The following is a 19,382-nucleotide window of genomic DNA, read 5'->3' on the forward strand; positions in this document are numbered from 1 at the left end:
CGCCAAAATGTTGAATTTTGCGCTGAAAAAAATTGTGGGTCGGGGTAAGTGTGAGAGACATGTACCCAACTTTAGAATTCCAAATGTGAAGCGAAATGAAGGTATAGAGAAGCGAGAACTGAAGGGACTACAGCAGCTAAAGTGCTTGGTAAACATTGAAAATATTGTGAATTATCGTGTTTGCTCACTGCATTTCATCAACAGTAAGGCATTATTTGTGCTTTTTCTTGATTCCTTTGGTATCTAAAAATTCTCAGAAGTGATAAATCTGGCTGTAAATTTTTCTTCAGATGCGTTTTCATTTTCTATGTAAAAACCCACTTGAGAACCATGGACGATTTAAAAAAATTACAGCCAGATTTATCACTTCTGAAACTTGTTAGATGCCAACGGAATCAAGAAAAGTAATTTCTGTTCCGTTGCCGGGCGCGGTTAACGCGTTAAAATGAACGGATCGACAGACAGACAGCTCTGATTTCAGTTGCTGTTTATTTCACTCTTCCCACATTTACATTTTTTTTACACACCCGGAGCGGAACCGGAGCAGATTCTCAGCCAGCTTCCATCCTGAGTCCTGAAGAAAGGATAAAGTTTCTCCGTGAATTTATTCCCAGTGAAGGTGTGGAGATGGGACTTGGTGTCCGCGTCGTGAAATGAAACTGTCCCGGACTCGTAACTGAGATAAACTCCCACCCTCCCGGGGATGGGACGGGCGGGGAGAGGGGATGGAGGGGAGGTGAATGCAAGAAACCCGTCACCCAGCCACCACCCGATGCTCCAGACTCCAGTCTCCGGGGTCAGGTCGACCCGTCTCTTCCTCTCCACAGACTCTGCGGCGACTCCCAGCCTCCACCACTGACTCCCCGCCACCTCCACCTCCCAGTAATGTCTCCCCGATGTGAATCCCTCCGATCCCAGCACACACTCCCAGCATGTAAACCTCTTCCCGGTGTCAGGGAGCCTCCTCTCGGTCCCGGTACATCTCACCCTCTTCCGATCCTCAGACACCTCGAGCTCCGCATGCGCTGTTTCCACATCCAGGGTGACGGAGACTGGGGGGAGAAGCAGAGAATCAGAGAGTCCCCGGGGGTCGGGGGGAGACTCGGGCAGCGCGGCCCCGGGACCGGGGGAGAAGCCGCTCGGCCTCAGGCACAGGCGGGCGGACAACTGGAACCTTGCCCGGGGTTTCACCCACAACCACATCGGGTGGACAACAGACATCTTTCCCACAGTTTTTATCCAGGCAAGGAGAGGGGAATATCGTGAGGTGGGGGAGGGTGGACGGGGAGGACGAGTGCGGAGAGTGAGGAGGATTGCGAGATTGCGGTGGGGATGGAGGAATGAAGCGGGCTGTTCAGAAATGGAGGCAGATCGGAGCAAGAGGATATTGAGGTGAGTGGTAGTTTGAGGTTGTTAAAGAGGAGGTAGAGGTGTGGGGTGGAGTCGCCATGATCATAGTGAATGGGAGGGGGAGACATGAGGGGCCAGAGGACCTGCCCCTGTTTCTTTGAGTGGAGGGTGAGAGAGAGGGAGGGGTGGCTTGGACCATGGGAGGAAGCAGAGGTTGAATGATCGGGTGTTGGACAGAATATGTGGAGGCTTGTGGTTGCAGGGTCGCTGAAAGAGAGGGGATTCACGGGTGGATTTGATGGGTGTGTACAACTAAGAACACACTGATCTCATTGTGAACCAATATATGAACTTCACTGAGGGACTTGACAATGTTCCACATGTAAGGCTGGTCCAGAAAGTGAAGGCAGGTGGGATCCAAGGCGAGCTGGTGAAATGGATCCACAATTGGCTTGGTGGTTGGAGGTAGAAGGTAGCGGTAGAAGGATGATTTTTCTGCTTGGAGGTCTGTGACTGGTGGAGTGCAGCAGAGATCGGTGCTGCAGCAGGGATATCAGATCAAGAGTACAGGTTTATCTTGAGAGCAAGGAATTTTAAAGTGGTTCTGAGTAGGAAGTTTTCTTTACACTGAGAGTGGGTGATATCTGCAACATGCTACAGAGGAGGCGGTGGTGAGATCTAATCATTATATTTGAGGCACTTATCTAGGTGAGGTGCAGAAGAATACCAATGTAATCTGGGCAAATCGATTAGTAAAGATGGGAAATAGGTGGACATGGACATGATGGGCCAAACGGCCCGACGCTGTAATGTACAACCATGGCTCTCAGCTCCAAGAGCACTGAATGACTGAGTCTCCACATCTACCTATGCAGGGAATTCCAAAGGTTCCCCAGTCTCTGCGTGCAGTAATGTCTCCTTATCTGTCCTACATGTTGCAGCCCACATTCTGAGAGGGTGCCCGTTCTCCAGACCCCACAGACAGGGGAAACATCCTCCCTGCATCCAACCCACTGAGCCCTGTAAGAACTTTGTGTTTCACTGAGATCTCCTCCTATACACCCAAATTCTAGAGTACACAGGCCTAGTCTACTCAATCTCACCCCGCACAGCAAACTCATTGTCCCAGGAACAAGTATTGTTAATCTTTGCTTCAATTCCTCTGTGTCAAGTCTGTCAATTTATCGGTACACAGGAGCATAGGAACACAAGAAAACTGGAGCAGGATTAGAATCCGCTCCTCAGGCTTGCCCCTCCATTCAATGTGGTCATGGCTGATCTAAGCTGGCACCAATTCCTCTTCTGTGTGAGTTCCCCATAATCTTAAATATTGGATCTATCAAATATTTATTTGTAGCCAAGTTGCACATATCCAATAACTCAGCTTTTCACCACCACCTTGGGCACAACATGCCAGATATTCACTGCCCTCTGAGAGATGCAACTTCTACACACCGCATGAGAGGCCGCTCTGGAAGGTTGAATCTCATGGAATCCGGGATGAATTAGCCGATGGAATACAACATTTACCGGAAGGTCGCAGACAGAGGATGTTGGTAGAGGGTCGTGTTTCAGACTGGAGACAGAGTCCACTGTTGTTCCTTATTTATATACACGATTGGGTGTGTATGTAGGTTGCACGGTTAGTCAGTTTGCAGATGGAACTAAAATTGGTAACATTGTGGAGAGTGAAGAAGGTGATCTGAGAGTAAATGTGATCCCTGTGAACTGGGCCAATGGGGTCAGGAACGGCAGGTGGTATTTATTCATGTGAAGGTGAGGTGATGCACTTTGCTGAGACAAACCAGGGCAGGACATACACAGTAAACGGGGAACTTTATAGAACTGAGAGATCTCGGGCTGCAGGTACACAGTGCCATGGAAGATGAAACAGTGACAGGCAGTGTGGTGAAGATTGTGTTTGTCACTCCTGCTTTCTTAAGTCAGGATATTAAATTTGACACAATATGGTTGTTAGTAAATTAGAGAGGGTGCAAAAGTATTTACGATAATTTCATCAGGTCTGAAGGGCTGGGTTATAAGGAGATGTTGTACAGGCAGGAACATTTGTCTTTGGAGCCCGTCCGGGTGTTTTTATAGCTGTGTATAAGATCTATATAAGGTGCACAGATAGGGTGAATAGCCACAGTATTTCACCCAAAGTAGGAGAGTATGAACCTCTAACTCTGTGATGCTTCCCAGCTGATGGGTTTAGTGGTAGATCCAATTTCCCTTCAGTCCAAAAGACCATTAATGTTTGCATCTAGGTATTGCTTAAAGATATCAGAAACAAGAATAATGGTGAAGGTACAAGCTTTACCTCGTTTGAAGTCATCAGACGTTTCTTTGAATACTGTGTTGAACGAAACAGGGCAATGAAACTTTTCAATTGGCAAGGCTTCATCTACCACCGACAGTGGTTTGGCTTCATCACTAACCCTGCAAATAATGAACAGCTGTTTATAAACTGAGCATTAGAAATGTTTTAAGGTGTTCCACAAAACACTTACACTGTTTCCGTCAAGACAATGTCCTACCTTCGCTTGCGACCAGCTTCCTCCTGAAAGAAATAAAACACAAATCTCAATTGACTGAGATGGACCGTCCTCATCCCGACAGCGGGAATTTCACCAAATTTCTACAACCCTCTGATAATTCCCATTTCCCAACTCTTATCACCACTGTCATGCAGAGAGAAAGCGGATATTGTCGCAGAGATGTAGAACGATGGGGGAAAGCACAAGGAATGTTCATGAGAATGACGCCATAACTGAGAGGATGGAACTTAATGAAAAGACTGGGCAGGTCATGGGATTTCATCTGTAGAAGTTTTCAGGAATGATGAGAGGGAATTTAATATTATCGGTGGATTTAAATGTGTGGGGATGAAATAATATCTCAAATTGAAGGGGAGACTAATAATCAAAGTTGAAATGTAACGTGGTCTTCAATAAATACCTAAAGGAATGCAGTCATGAGAACATGGACCTCACTTGCATTGGAGGGACTGAAGCCAACAGCAGAGATAAATTTAAATGCAAGCGGTGATAATTGCTCGGTTCTAAGCTTCCCCCCCAGTCTAGTTTCAGTAAAAGCACTGAATCAATTAATTGTATTCTACCAAAAGTACGTCACAGATCACACACTGTACCTATCCCACCGTGGGTTCGATCCCTGCGTCTATCTGTTCAAGCCCTCTAGGCCTCGCACAGACAGAGGCACTCCAGAAGGGTACCTGGTCCTGAGCGCTCTTCCAGATGATCGGCCCTGAGCCTCGTGACCAGGGACTTTTATCTGTCCCACAAACTCGAGGGGCCGAACCACATGGGGGTTGTCTCTTAATCACCCAATTACAAATATCGATTAACCCCATACATAACAGGCATTTCCCTAACCACGGGAGAGAGACATGTGGGTCACGCTAAGGAAGGGCAAGGGGCAGAGGCAGGAACGAGGGAGTACTCCAATGTCGGTACACCTTGCAAATAAGTACTCCTGTTTGAGTACGGATGGGGGTGACAGCCTACCCGGGGGTAGCAACAGTGGACGGGCCTCCAGCACAGAGACCGGCCCTGTTGCTCCGAAAGGTAGGGAAAAAAAGAAGAGGGCAATTGTAATTGGGGACTCTATTGTTAGGGGGTCGGATAGGCGTTTCTGTGGACGCAGTCGGGAGACCAGGATGGTGGTCTGCCTCCCTGGTGCCAAGGTCTCGGACGTGTCTCAACGCATCCAAGATATCCTGAAATCAGAGGGAGAGGAGCCTGAGGTCGTGGTACATATTGGTACAAATGACATAGGTAAAAAAAGTGAAGAGGTCCTGAAGGGAGGATTTAGGGAGTTGGGAGGAGAGTTAAGGAAAAGGACCAAAAAGGTAACAATCTCAGGATTACTGCCTGTACCACGCGACAGTGAGAGTAGGAATGGAGCGAGGTGGAGGATAAATGCGTGGCTGAAAGACTGGTGCAGAGGGCAGGGATTCAAGTTTCTGGATCATTGGGACTTCTTTTGGGGAAGGTGGGACCTGTACAGAAAGGATGGGTTGCACTTGAACCCGAGGGGGACCAATATCCTGGCGGGGAAATTTGCAAAGGTCATTGGGGAGACTTTAAACTAGAATGGTTGGGGCGAAGGACTCAAATAGAGAAAGCTAGTAGACAGAATGGGAGGCAGGAAGCAGAAAAGGGAAGCACTCGGACACAAGAGGAGAAAGAAAAAAAAGGAAATAAACAGAGAAGAGACGGGGGGTTTCTTAAATGTGCATATTTTAATGCTAGGAGCATTGTAAGAAAGGTGGATGAGCTTAGAGTCTGGATAGACACCTGGAAGTATGATGTTGTGGCAATCAGTGAAACATGGTTGCAGGAGGGCTGTGATTGGAAACTAAATATTCCAGGATTTCATTGCTTCAGGTGTGATAGAATTGGAGGGGCAAGACGTGGAGGTGTTGCATTGCTAGTTAGGGAAGATATTACAGCAGTGCTTTGGCAGGATAGATTGGAGGGCTCATCTAGGGAGGCTATTCGGGTGGAACTGAGAAGTGGGAAAGGTGTAGCAACACTTATAGGGGTGTATTATAGACCGCCAAATGGGGAACGAGAATTGGAAGAGCAAATATGTAAGGAGATAGCAGATATTAGTAGTAAGCACAAGGTAGTGATTGTGGGAGATTTCAACTTTCCACACATAGACTGGGAAACACATTCTGTAAATGGGCTGGATGGTTTGGAGCTTGTAAAATGTGTGCAGGATAGTTTTTTGCAGCAATGCATAGAGGTACCTACTAGAAGAGGGGCAGTGCTGGACCTCCTGTTAGGAAATGAGACAGGACAGGTGGCGGAGGTATGCGTTGGGGAGCACTTCGGGTCCAGTGATCACAATACCGTTAGTTTCAATATAATTATGGAGAAGGTCAGAACTGGACCTAGGGTTGAGATTTTGATTGGAGAAAGGCTAACTTTGATGAGATGCGAGATGATTTAAAAGGAGTGAACTGGGACATTTTGTTTTATGGGAAAGATGTAGAAGAGAAATGGAGGACATTTAAAGGGGAAATTTTAAGAGTACAGAATCTTTATGTTCCTGTTCGGTTGAAAGGAAACAGTAAAAATTGGAAAGAGCCCTGGTTTTCAAGGGAAATTGGACATCTTGTTCGGAAAAAGAGGGAGATCTACAATAATTATAGGCAGCATGAAGTAAATGAGGTGCTTGTGGAGTATAAGGAATGTAAAAAGAATCTTAAGAAAGAAATTAGAAAAGCTAAAAGAAGATATGAGGTTGCTTTGGCAAGTAAGGTGAAAGTAAATCCAAAGGGTTTCTACAGCTATATTAATAGCAAAAGGATAACGAGGGATAAAATTGTCCATTGGAGAGACAGAGTGGGCAGCTATCTGCAGAGCCAAAAGAGATGGGGGAGATATTGAACAATTTATTTTCCTCGGTATTCACCAAGGAGAAGGATATTGAATTATGTGAGGTAAGGGAAACGAGTAGAGTGGCTATGGATACTATGAGTTTCAAAGTAAAAGAAGTGCTGACACTTTTGAAAAATATAAAAGTCAATAAGTCTCCAGGTCCTGACAGGATATTCCCTAGGACATTGAGGGAAGTTAGTGTAGAAATAGCCGGGGCTATGACAGAAATATTTCAAATGTCATTAGAAACGGGAATAGTCCCCGAGGATTGGCGTACTGCGCATGTTGTTCCATTGTTTAAAAAGGGTTCTAAGAGTAAACCTAGCAATTATAGACCTGTTAGTTTGACTTCAGTGTTTAAAAGGGAACTGCAGATGCTGGAATATCGAGGGTACACAAAATGCTGGGGAAACTCAGCGGGTGCAGCAGCATCTATGGTCTGAAGAAGGGTTTCGGCCCGAAACGTCGCCTATTTCCTTCGCTCCATAGATGCTGCTGCACCCGCTGAGTTTCCCCAGCATTTTGTGTACAGTTTGACTTCAGTGGTGGGCAAATTAATGGAAAAGATACTTAGAGATAATATATATAAGCATCTGGATAAACAGGGTCTGATTAGGAACAGGCAATATGGATTTGTGCCTGGAAGGTCACGTTTGACTAATCTTCTTGAATTTTTTGAAGAGGTTACTAGGGAAATTGACGAGGGTAAAGCAGTGGATGTTGTCTATATGGACTTTTGTAAGGCCTTTGACAAGGTTCCTCATGGAAGGTTGGTTAAGAAGGTTAAACTGTTGGGTATATATGCAGGAATAGCAAGATGGATTCAACAGTGGCTGAATGGGAGAAGCCAGAGGGTAATGGTGGATGGCTGTTTGTCGGGTTGGAGGCAGGTGACTAGTGGGGTGCCTCAGGTATCTGTGTTGGGTCCTTTGGTGTTTGTCATGTACATCAATGATCTGGATGAAGGGATGGTAAATTGGATTAGTAAGTATGCAGATGATACCAAGATAGGGGGTGTTGTGGATAATGAAGAGGATTTCCAAAGTCTACAGAGTGATTTAGGCCATTTGGAAAAATGGGCTGAAAGATGGCAGATGGAGTTTAATGCTGATAAATGTGAGGTGTTACACCTTGGCAGGACAAATCAAAATAGGACGTACATGGTAAATGGTAGGGAATTGAAGAATACAGTTGAACAGAGGGATCTGGGAATAACCGTGCATAGTTCCTTGAAGGTGGAATCTCATATAGATAGGGTGGTAAAGAAAGCTTTTGGTGTGCTAGACTTTATAAATCAGAGCATTGAGTATAGAAGCTGGGATGTAATGTTAAAATTGTACAAGGCATTGGTGAGACCAAATCTGGAGTATGGTGTACAATTTTGGTCGCCCAATTATAGGAAGGATGTCAACAAAATAGAGAGAGTACAGAGGAGATTTACTAGAATGTTGCCTGGGTTTCAACAACTAAGTTACAGAGAAAGGTTGAATAAGTTAGGTCTTTATTCTCTGGAGCGCAGAAGGTTAAGGGGGGACTTGATAGAGGTCTTTAAAATGATGAGAGGGATAGACAGAGTTGATGTGGACAAGCTTTTCCCTTTGAGAATAGGGAAGATTCAAACAAGAGGACATGACTTCAGAATTAAGGGACAGAAGTTTAGGGGTAACATGAGGGGGAACTTCTTTACTCAGAGAGTGGTAGCGGTGTGGAATGAGCTTCCAGTGGAAGTGGTGGCGGCAGGTTCGTTGGTATAATTTAAAAATATATTGGATAGGCATATGGATGAGAAGGGAATGGAGGGTTATGGTATGAGTGCAGGCAGGTGGGACTAAGGGAAAAAAGTTGTTCGGCACGGACTTGTAGGGCCGAGATGGCCTGTTTCCGTGCTGTAATTGTTATATGTTATATGGTTAACCCAATGATACAACAATTCAATACATTGTATTCACAACCGACTTCAAGATGAAGTCAACTTGGAAACATTTACCCCGATGAACAGAACTCTCAGACAAGGCTCAACACCTCATCCAATCAACACTTAGCAGAGTCAGACTCTGCAACATTATTTACAAGCTATTTACAAGGTATATGTCTGGTTTGCAGCCATCCAATCCATTCTATGCATTTTGTACCAGATTGACAGGATTTGCAAGGCTTCCCATTCTTTGCTTGCAAATTGTATCTAAGTTCCAGACTTCCTGGCATCTCTCGCAGCCAGTCCCAGAGAGCAATTCCAATTTGACCAAATCTCCCAGCAAACCCTGAAACTTAACCCCATTTTGAAGTCCTGGCTGGTCCAATTTAGCCAGGATTAACAGTGGGGTAAACACATTAGGGCTCATGGAATTTGGGATATAGTTACCGGGTGTGGAGAATAGATAGGAGGGATGATGAGTGGAGCAGAAATCTTGACTGGATAGGATGGGCCAAATGGCCTGTCTATGATGTTAAATGGGATGTCATTCTATGGTGAAACAAGGTGGACAAAACAAACAGAGCAAATTCCCTCAAGGTGACCACCCACTGCTGATGGGAACTGGATATAGATGATGTGTGCGCCACATTTTAGATTTCAATGTTAATCCCCACAATGTGGTCATGGCTGATCTAGCCCAGGACTGAACTCCTCCTCTTTGCCCCATTCCCTTCAATTACAATCCCCCGAATTTTTAAAAATGTATCTGCCTCTGGTTTAAATACGTCTTAGATAGAAACATAGAAATTAGGTGCAGGAGTAGGCCATTCGGCCCTTCGAGCCTGCACCGCCATTCAATATGATCATGGCTGATCATCCAACTCAGTATCCCGTACCTGCCTTCTCTCCATACCCTCTGATCCCTTTAGCCACAAGGGCCACATCTAACTCCCTCTTAAATATAGCCAATGAACTGTGTGGCCTCAACTACCCTCTGTGGCAGAGAGTTCCACATGAAAAAGTTTTTCTCATCTCGGTTTTAAAGGATTTCCCCCTTATCCTTAAGCTGTGACCCCTCTCAGAGTCTCTTGGTTGGAGAATCCCAGAGATTTACTGCCCTCTGTCCATTCGTGGTCCTTGGGATCAGATATAGGATCACCCGTCGTTGTTCCAAACGCTACAGAATACAAACACCTCTCTACATTCCGGCCAGGCATTCCTGAGATCCCATAGATTATACGGGAGGCCAATTAGTTTGGGAACAACAACAGCTGGAATAGAGTGAACATTTACCCAGTTCTCAATTACTGGTAAATGCAGCATTTATTTCTGAAATGTCACCCACCATTTTGTGACTGCACTTTCACTTCACCAAACTGTAGTGTAACCCCTCACCTTCAGAAACACCACACTGTCTTTTTGATCCATCTGTAGCTGCAACTTTAAGAGTTCCTCCTGAATGGATTTTAAATTCTCTTGAATGTTTCCAAGATTTGTCTCCATTGTATTTAGAATCTTCCTCTCTTCCTCCCGGATATCTGCCAGTGTGCGCTGCTCTTTCTCAGTGAGAATCTGGTGCAGTTCAGCATACTGGGATGTGATCTTGGACTGAAGGTTGTGTGACTGTTCCTATGAAATAAAAGGTGAAGATTAATATATAATGTCACTGGTTGTGTTTCCTCACGACTTTAACGGTGACATTTGGCCTGTGCATGTTTTATTTGCTTTGGCATTTCAATAGTTTGTCTAATGTAGACAAAAATGCTGGAGGAACTCAGCGGGTGATGCTTGAGACCCTTCTTCAGACTTCACGAAATGTCGTGAGGGTAATGTTATAACCCATCAATCCTCTACCCCCAATACAATTCCCTGCTGCCTGTTCCTTTTCACGTGCCCATTAATTCCCATTTATCCATCCACCACCCACTTTCCCAGGGATTATAACAGTCACCGATTGACCATTGAACCAGCGTGTATTGGGGACGTGGAAGGAATCCGACGCGGTCACAGGGAGAAGGCATGAACCACACGGGCAGCACCCGAGGTCAGGATCGAACCCGCTCACCAGAACTAGGAGACAGCAGCACTACTTGTGTCACTGCGCTGCCCTATTATTACACGCATCACAGGGATCAAATCTACACAAGATCAGGAAATCGAAACTTAAAAGCCTCACCAGAACTCCAGAAATCTTCTGTTTCTGTAGCTGCTCCATTCGCTGGATCCCTGATTTCTTTTTTGTAAGAGACTGGATGGAAGATTTCGTCTGATCCTGGGATTGTGATTGAAAATCAGAGAATAAAAGTGTTAGATTATAAAGATGGAATTAAACAATGATGCGATCAAAATCGGTTTGCTTTTACCTTGTAGATTTCAACAGCTTCTTTAACCGGCATGAAGCGGTGATCTCTGTGATCCCGCGCATCTCGACAAATCACACAGATCAGCTTCTTGTCAGTTTCACAAAACAGCTTCAGTTCTTCCTGATGTTCCTCGCACTGAAGTTTACTTTCCTTCTCTGTCCGATTCAGGCTCAGTGTTCGAGCTTTCTCAGACAGTCTCGCCAAGGCCCGACTCACCCTGAGGGTGCGGTCTGTAAACTCCTCTCTACATTCCGGGCAGGAGTTTCTCCCCTCCCTGTCCCAACTCTGTGTGATACAGGAGCGGCAGAAGTAGTGCCCACACTCCAGTGATACCGGATCGGTGAAGAAATCCAGGCAGATGGGACAAAGTATCTCCTCGGTCCAACTCTCGACCGGGTCTTTCGCAGCCATTTTAACCTCCACTTCCTGGTTCAAAACGCATTCCCATTCGCTGAAACTGCTGACGCCCTGCAGTAATTAATTGGAGCGCCGGAGGCTGAAGTTCATGGGATCAAGAGGTGAATGGATAGGGTGAATGCACAGTCTTTTACCCGGAGTAGTGGAGTCGAGAACTAGAGGACACAGGTTTGTGGTGAGAGGTGTAAGATTTAATCGGAACCTGAGGAACAATATTTCCACACAGAAGGTCGTGGGGAAATGGAACAAGCTGCCAGAGGAGGTAAGTCAGGCTGGACAACAACGTGTGGACGGGCTTTAGGACCCGGGGGAGCCCGGAGCTGTGGAACAATCAATGAAAGGGGCGGGGCAAGGCTGAGGGGAGGCGGAGCTCAGCCCCGTCAATCACAGCCCTGACCAGAAAGCCGATGTCATTTGTAATCAGCTTCGGGTAAATTTCATTCCCTTAAACTAAAGTTGTTCCAGTTAAATGGGTGATTGGAACATGAGTCTGACCATCAAATGCCAACAAAAATACAGAAAGCGTTGTCGGCATTCAGCAGGTCGGGCAGTGTACAGTATCTGGAGAGGGAAGGGTTAATATTTCTGAGGTAATATGGAGCAGCAGATTGAACCGCTGCCTCACGGGGCCAGAGACCCGGGTTCGATCCTGACCATGTTCACTGCTCGCAGCGTGCACATTCTCCCTGTGACCGCGTGGGTTTCCTCCGGGTGCTCCGGTTTTCTCCCACATTCAAAAGACATGCGGGTTTGTAGGGTAATTGGCCCTCTGTAAATTGCCCCAAGTATGTTGGGAGTGAACGGGAAGGTGGGATAACAGAGACCAAGTGATTGGTGACTAATTGGTGATCGATGGTCGATGTGGACTCGGTGGGCCGAAGGGCCTACTTCCATGCTGTATCTCTAAAGTAAAGTAAGCTCCACTGGTCAGAAAATCAACCTTGCACTGCCGCTCAACAGAGAAAACAAGACGTCATCAATACTGCACAGGAACAGGCCCTTCAACACACAATGTCTGGCTTATGGAAGGATCATTCAGAAGCCTGATAACAGAGGGAAGGAGGCTGTTCCTGAGACTGGTAAGATTCTGTACCTTCTGCCCGACAAGAACAGTGAGAAGGATGAATGGCCCGGGTAGAACAAGTATTTGATTATGTTGGCTGCTTTTCCATGACGAGGGATGATCTTAGAAGAGATGTAAAAAAATCATGAGAGGAACAGATCGGGTAGTCGCACAGAGCTCCTTGCCCAGAGGAGGGGCATCAAGTACCAGAGGACATAGGGTTAAGGTGAAGGTGGAAAGGTTTAATAGAAACCTGAGGGGTAATTTTGTTCACACAATGGGTGGTAGGTGTATGGAATGAGCTGCTGGAGGAGGTATATGAGGCGGGCACTATCGTAACGTTTCAGAAGCATTTAGACAGGTACATTGATAGGACAGGTTAGAGGTATGGGGGCCAAACGCAGGCAGTACAGGTCGGTTCAAGAATCTAATGGTTGTGGGTAAGGAGCTGAGAATGGGAGCTCTAATGAACCTGTCGGTTTTGTTGAGGGCCACATAGAACCAGAACAGTTCCTTCAGCCCACATCAGACTGCAATGCCTCCTCCGTATGTGCCTCGACCACCACTCCAGCGGCGCGTTCCAGGCACCCACCACCCTGTGTGATAAAACATGCCCCGCACATCTCCTTGAAAGATCCCCGTACTGTACTAAAATCTATGGCGTCCCGTCATTGACTTTTCCACGCTGGGAAAATAGCCCTGAATCATTTCAAGCCGAGAGCAACCGGGCGGGGGCAGCCGAGAACAAAGGGGGAGCCGGCGCGGGTGGCGCCTGCTGCCTGGTGCGGCGGCGCCTGGTTCGCCGCTGCGGGGAAATATAGACTGTTCCATGAACTTCTCGCAACCTAGTCGGCGCCCACTTTACCGCCCAGGTCAGATCTGTATTTTACCGGATTGCTGGCAAAAACAAGGCATTTCACTGATCCGAGGTACATTGAACAATAGAGTATGATTGTTTGAGAAAGAACTGCAGATGCTGGAAAAATCGAAGGTAGACAAAAATGCTGGAGAAACTCAGCGGGTGAGGCAGCATCTCTGGAGAGAAGGAATGGTTGACGTTTAGGGTCGAGACCCCTTCTTCATTACAGTGCCTGGTATTGAAGTGATGTTATTGTGTCTGGTATTGAAGTGATGTTATCACCATTCTTCAGACTGGTATGGGGGTGGGGGAGGGGGGGGGGAAGAAGAAAGGAAGAGGCGGAGACAGTGGTATGTGAGAGAGCTTGGAAGGGGAGAGGCCAGCAAGGACTACCTGAAATTGGAGAAGTCAATGTTCATACCGCTGGGGTGCAAACTACGCAAGTGAAATATGAGGTGCTGCTCCTCCAATTTGCGGTGGGACTCACTCTGGCCATGGAGGAGGCGAGGTCTGTATTTTACCGGATTGCATGCAAAAGAAAATAATCCCACAGTCACGAGGTACACGTGACAATAGAGTATAATTGAATCATTGAATTCAAGTTTACACATGAGATTATTAAATAAAAATCGAGCGTATAAGAAGGAACTGCAGATAGACACAAAAAGCTGGAGTAACTCAGCGGGACAAGCATCATCTCTGGAGAGATGGAATGGGTGACGTTTCGGGACGAGGCCCCTTCTTCATTGCAGTGTCTGGTATTGAAGTGATGTTATTGTGCAGAGTCTGAGACCAAGCGTAGGCTTGGCGATCGTTTCGCCGACCACCTCGGCTCGGTCCGCATTAACCAACCTGACCTCCCGGTGGCTCAGCACTTCAACTCCACCTCCTATTCCGTATCCGACCTCTCTGTCCTGGGTCTCCTCCATGGCCAGAGCGAGCACCAGCGGAAATTGGAGGAGCAGCACCTCATATTCCGCTTGGGGAGTCTGCATCCTGGGGGCATGAACATTGAATGCTCCCAATTCTGTTAGCCCTTGCTGTCTCCTCCCCTTCCTATTTCTCCCTCAGCCTTCGGGCTCCTCCTCCTCCCTTTTCCTTTCTTCTCCCCGCACCCCACCCACCATCAGAGTAAAGAAGGGTTTCGGCCCGAAACGTTGGCTATTTCCTTCGCTCATTAGAGATGCTGCTGCATCCGCTGAGTTTCTCCAGCTTTTTTGTGTACAGACAAATTACAACCTTTGCACGCGTTTTAACGTTTTCCCACGAGTACTCTCTGGAACGATAGGTGATGAATGTACAGAAGTCGAAGTCACCGCATGAATAAATAACACTATTAAATGTACAGATACTGACCATGTGTGAATGAATAGCTTGCACGGTTGTTTGTTTTTTTGTCTGTCTCTGGGTCTATAACTCAGCGGAACAGGTCAGGCATGGAAATAGCCAATGGAGAGGTTGAGAAGGAGTTTCTTCCCAGAGGCCATTCGGACTGTAAACTCCTATCTTACCAGGGACTAACTTTACTGAACGTTTTTCCTTCCAATATTTAATATGTAAAATAATATGTGTGTGTTTATGATTGTGTTTATAGTTTGTTTGGTTGTTTGTCTTTTTGCACAAAGTCCGCGAGCATTTGCCACTTTTCATTTCACTGCACATCTCTGGGTCTGTGTATGTGACGAATAAACTTGACTTGACTTGAGATCCCTGGAGAGAAGGGATGGCGCGGGCCAATCACGCGGTCAGCGGGGGGGGGGGGGGGCGGGCTATCCTGGTCTGGGCCGACCAATCACGCGTCAGTGGGCGGGACATGGTGATCTGGACCGACCAATCACGCGACAGTGGGCGGGCCATCATGATCTCAGCCGGCCAATCACGCATCCGGGGGCGGATCATTGTGATCTGGACTGACCAATCACGCTTAAGGGGGCGGGTCATCCAGATCTGGTCCGACCAATCACGCGTCAGTGGGCGGGCCATCGTGATCACGGGCGGCCAATCACGCGTCAGTGGGCGGGTAATAGTGCTCTGGACCGGCCAATCACGCGTCAGTGGGCGGCCCGGTGACGTCAGAGAGAACAAATGATTTTGTGAATGGAGCTTTAACTGGAACGCGCTCATGAGTGACGGCAGGTTAACGAGGCAGTGTTTACGAGGCCTGTCCCACCTGTATGCGACTGACTCCATGCGGCAGCAAAGATCCCATCTCGGAGCTATAGGATCTTTGGTGAATGTTATTTGTTTAAGAAGGAACTGCAGATGCTGGAAAATCGAAGGTAGACAAAAATGCTGGAGAAACGCAGCGGGTGCAGCAGCATCTAGGCAGCGAAGGAAATGGGCAAGGTTTCAGGCCGAAACCCTTCTTCAGACTGGTGGGGGGCGGGGAGAATAGCGGATAAAGCAGGAGGAGACAGTCAGAGGGCTGAAGGAGAGGTAGGAAGGGGAGGAGACAGCAAGGGCTAACAAAATTGGGAGAATTCAATGTGCGTGCCCCCATCAAGCAATGTTACAAATTTTTGAGATTTTTAAAATCAAGTCTGCAATTTATCCCAACAGATAAAACAAAACAAGAAGTTTAATTTGTCACCTAATTCACTTTCATATCTTCAGTATTAAAAAAAGTCATAGAAACATAGACATAGAAAATAGGTGCAGGAGTAGGCCATTCGGCCCTTCGAGCCTGCACCGCCATTCGATATGATCATGGTGATCATCCAACTCAGTATCCCATCCCTGCCTTCTCTCCATACCCCCCTGATCCCTTTAGCCACAAGGGCCATATCTTAAATATAGCCAATGAACTGGCCTCAACTACCTTCTGTGGCAGAGAATTCTACAGATTCACCAGTCTCTGCGTAAAAAATGATTTTCTCATCTCGGTCCTAAAAGACTTCCCTCTTATCCTTAAACTGTGACCACTAGTTCTGGACTTCCCCAACATCGGGAATAATCTTCCTGCATCTAGCCTGTCCAACCCCTTAAGAATTTTGTAAGTTTCTATAAGAATATGTGGCCATTTTCATACTCGGAAATTAGCATCTTGTTCCCTATTGCTTTTCCATTGACTTAACACAAAAGCTGTGATCGAGGACAGTCAAATGGCCATAACTTTCTTAAAAATTAAGAGAACTAAAATAAATGTTCAGTTATTATAGATTGAAGCATTCTGAAACAAATATGAAACAATCTTACTTAGATGACTTGAAATTAAAGCATATAATTAGTTAGTTACCTAATTCTAGCTAATTACAAAATTCAATTACCAGATCTAAACATCTATCAATTTCTTACGAATAGATTAACATTTTTAGTTACGGAGGGTGCGGTCTTTGCGGAAGGCAGACATGTGGGGAGATGGGAAGATGGGGCCAGTGGTGAGGTCACGTTGGAGGTGGTGAAACTGACAGAGTTGTAGACTGTCACGCTGGTGAGTTCCCTGCCAGCCCTCTGCTGTTTTTCAGTCCTCCGAGCGCTGCGGTCCTCGCTCTGGTCCACGACGCCGGCAGCCTAGCTTGGGCCCGGTGCCCGATGGGGAGGCTTGTGCTCCATGACCGGTAGCTGCTGCCTCTACCCCCTCCCCCTCCCTCTCTACCCCCTCCCCGTGGCAGAGAAAGCGAGAGAGGTGGGGGGGAAGAGGGGGGGGGGGTGGAGGAACTGGGGAGAGAGGGGGTGGAGAGGGGGTGGGGTGTGGATGCCTTGTGCCTATCAAACCCTCAACTCCCCCCAGTTAGGCAATTCAGGGACTATTTGGGGAATCTGGTAGGACCAAGGCAATGGGTGATTTTGTATTTCCAAGGCTGTAATTGACCATCTAAACCTGGTTTTAACTGGTATCTTTAATATCTAGGCTAGCCTAGATGGGTCCAAGGGTCCATTTAGGGTGTCTGGTAGACCCAAGGCAGCAGATAATTGTTCATTTATAGGTCATAGGTCAGCAGATAGGGTCATTTTATACCCCCCCCCCTCCCCCTTGGTGTGATAGATCATTTAAACTTGGTTTTAGCCTCAGGGTTTCGGCCCGAAACGTTGCCTATTTCCTTCCCTCCATAGATGCTGCTGCACCCGCTGCGTTTCTCCAGCATTTTTGTGTCCCTTCGATTTTCCAGCATCTGCAGTTCCATCTTAAACACTTCTTAACCACTTACAATATTGTAGGTTTGTAGATTAATACAACATACACTTAATACCCTGATGTTGAATTTGGATAATTCGCATCACCAGTAACATTCACAAGAACTGAATAGAAAGATTTATATGAATTCTGTGCTTGGTGCTTCTAATACTACAATTGAAATAAACCCAAATCACTTCGCATTGTATAGCATCTTTTTAAACTCCTTTTGTGTGTTCCTGTCTACAAATTGACTCCTGCATTTCAGTTGCCATTCGTGGCTGCTCTTCAAAGAGACTTATGCCCCTGTCCCACTTAGGAAACCTGAACGGAAACCTCTGGAGACTTTGCCCAAGGTTTCCGTGCGGTTCCCGGAGGTTTTTGTCAGTCTCCCTACCTGCAACCTCCGGCAACCACCTGCAACCTCCGGTATTGATATCCCTGCATGACAATAAGGTTTCGATGATCGAGCCTATATCCTTCTGCAGACTTTGACAGACTACCTTGCTATCCCCAACATTACCCATTCTCCACAAACTTAGTAGTCACACCTCCTACATTCACATCAAAGCCATGAAAACATAAAATGAACAGCAATGGTTGTTAATACCTGGAATATTTTGCCATAGGAGGTGGTGAAATCAGATGTAACCACTATATTTAAGAGGCATTGCGATTTGGCAAACGAGGTGTAGAATAAGGTACACAAAAATGTTGGAGAAACTCAGCGGGTGCAGCAGCATCTATGGAGCGAAGGAAATAGGCAACGTTTCGGGCCGAAAACCCTTCTTCAGACTAATATGGTTCTAATGTGGGCAAATGGGATTTGTGTGGCTGGGGAAAAGGGTGGACATGGAGGTGATGGGCCCAATGGCCTGATTCTGTAATGTACAACCATGGCTCTCTGGCTCCAAGAGCACTGAATGACTGATTATGCACAGCCACCGGGTGTGCAGTGAATTCTAAAGGTTGCCTAGTCTCAGCATGCAGTAATGTCTTCTTGTCTCTGTCCTAAATGGTGCAGCTCACATTCAGAGGGTTTCCGCTGGCTCCAGACCCCCTCAGACAGGGGAAACATCCTCCCTGCATCCAGCCCACTGAGCCGTGTAAGGACTTTGTGTTTCACTGAATTCTCCTCTAATACACCTGAACCCTCGAGTACACAGGCCTAGTCTACGCAATTTCACCCAGCACAGCAAACCCATTCTCCCAGGAACAAGGATCTGTTCAAATGCAAACAATCTTTGCTTTGTCTTTGTGATACTTCCCCCCAGAGTCCATTAATACCATTAATCTTCACATATAAGTATTGCATAAAGATGTCTTAAAAAAGATCAATGGAAAAGGTATCAGTTTTACCTCGTTTGATGATATCAGATGTTTCGCTCAATGCTATGTTGTAGAAAAGGGTGCGATCATACTTTTCAATGGGCAACGCGCTATCTACCACCAACATTGGTTTGGTTTCATCAATAACCCTGCAAATATTTAACAGCTGGTTAGAAACTGAGCATTAGCTGTTTTTTTTGAGCGGTACTGTAAAAACGTACATTGTTTCAGTCAAACGCATGTCCTACCTGCTCTTGCGACCAGCTTCCTCCTGAAATAAATAAAAACACAAATCTCAATAGACTGAGATGGATCGTCATGATCCCGACGGCGGGTATTTCACTAGATTGCTACAAAATACCCTCTGAGAATTCCCAACGCTTTGTCGCTGTCACACAGACAGTAAGTGGATATTGTCGTAGAGACATCGAACACGGGGGAGAGAGTATTAGGAATGTCGATGAAAATAACTGCGAGTATGCAACTTACGAGTAAGACCGGGCAGGTCGTGGGATTTTATCTGGAGAAGGGAGGACAAAATGGAGATACAAGGGAAAGAGA

At 46.5% G+C, this 19,382-nt stretch overlaps 1 long non-coding RNA gene across 1 annotated transcript; it reads right to left on the reverse strand.

Moving 5' to 3' along the window:
- Positions 1 to 1,020: 1,020 nt before the first annotated feature.
- Positions 1,021 to 19,094, reverse strand: LOC116969482. The gene is made up of 3 exons (XR_004410780.1): positions 19,070 to 19,094; positions 18,852 to 18,970; positions 1,021 to 1,052 (listed from the first exon to the last, which is right to left on the reverse strand). It is a non-coding gene; the product is annotated as an uncharacterized LOC116969482 (long non-coding RNA).
- Positions 19,095 to 19,382: the final 288 nt, after the last annotated feature.

The sequence above is a fragment of the Amblyraja radiata genome, unplaced genomic scaffold (genome assembly GCF_010909765.2).
Source record: "Amblyraja radiata isolate CabotCenter1 unplaced genomic scaffold, sAmbRad1.1.pri S62, whole genome shotgun sequence".
Lineage (NCBI taxonomy): Eukaryota > Metazoa > Chordata > Chondrichthyes > Rajiformes > Rajidae > Amblyraja > Amblyraja radiata.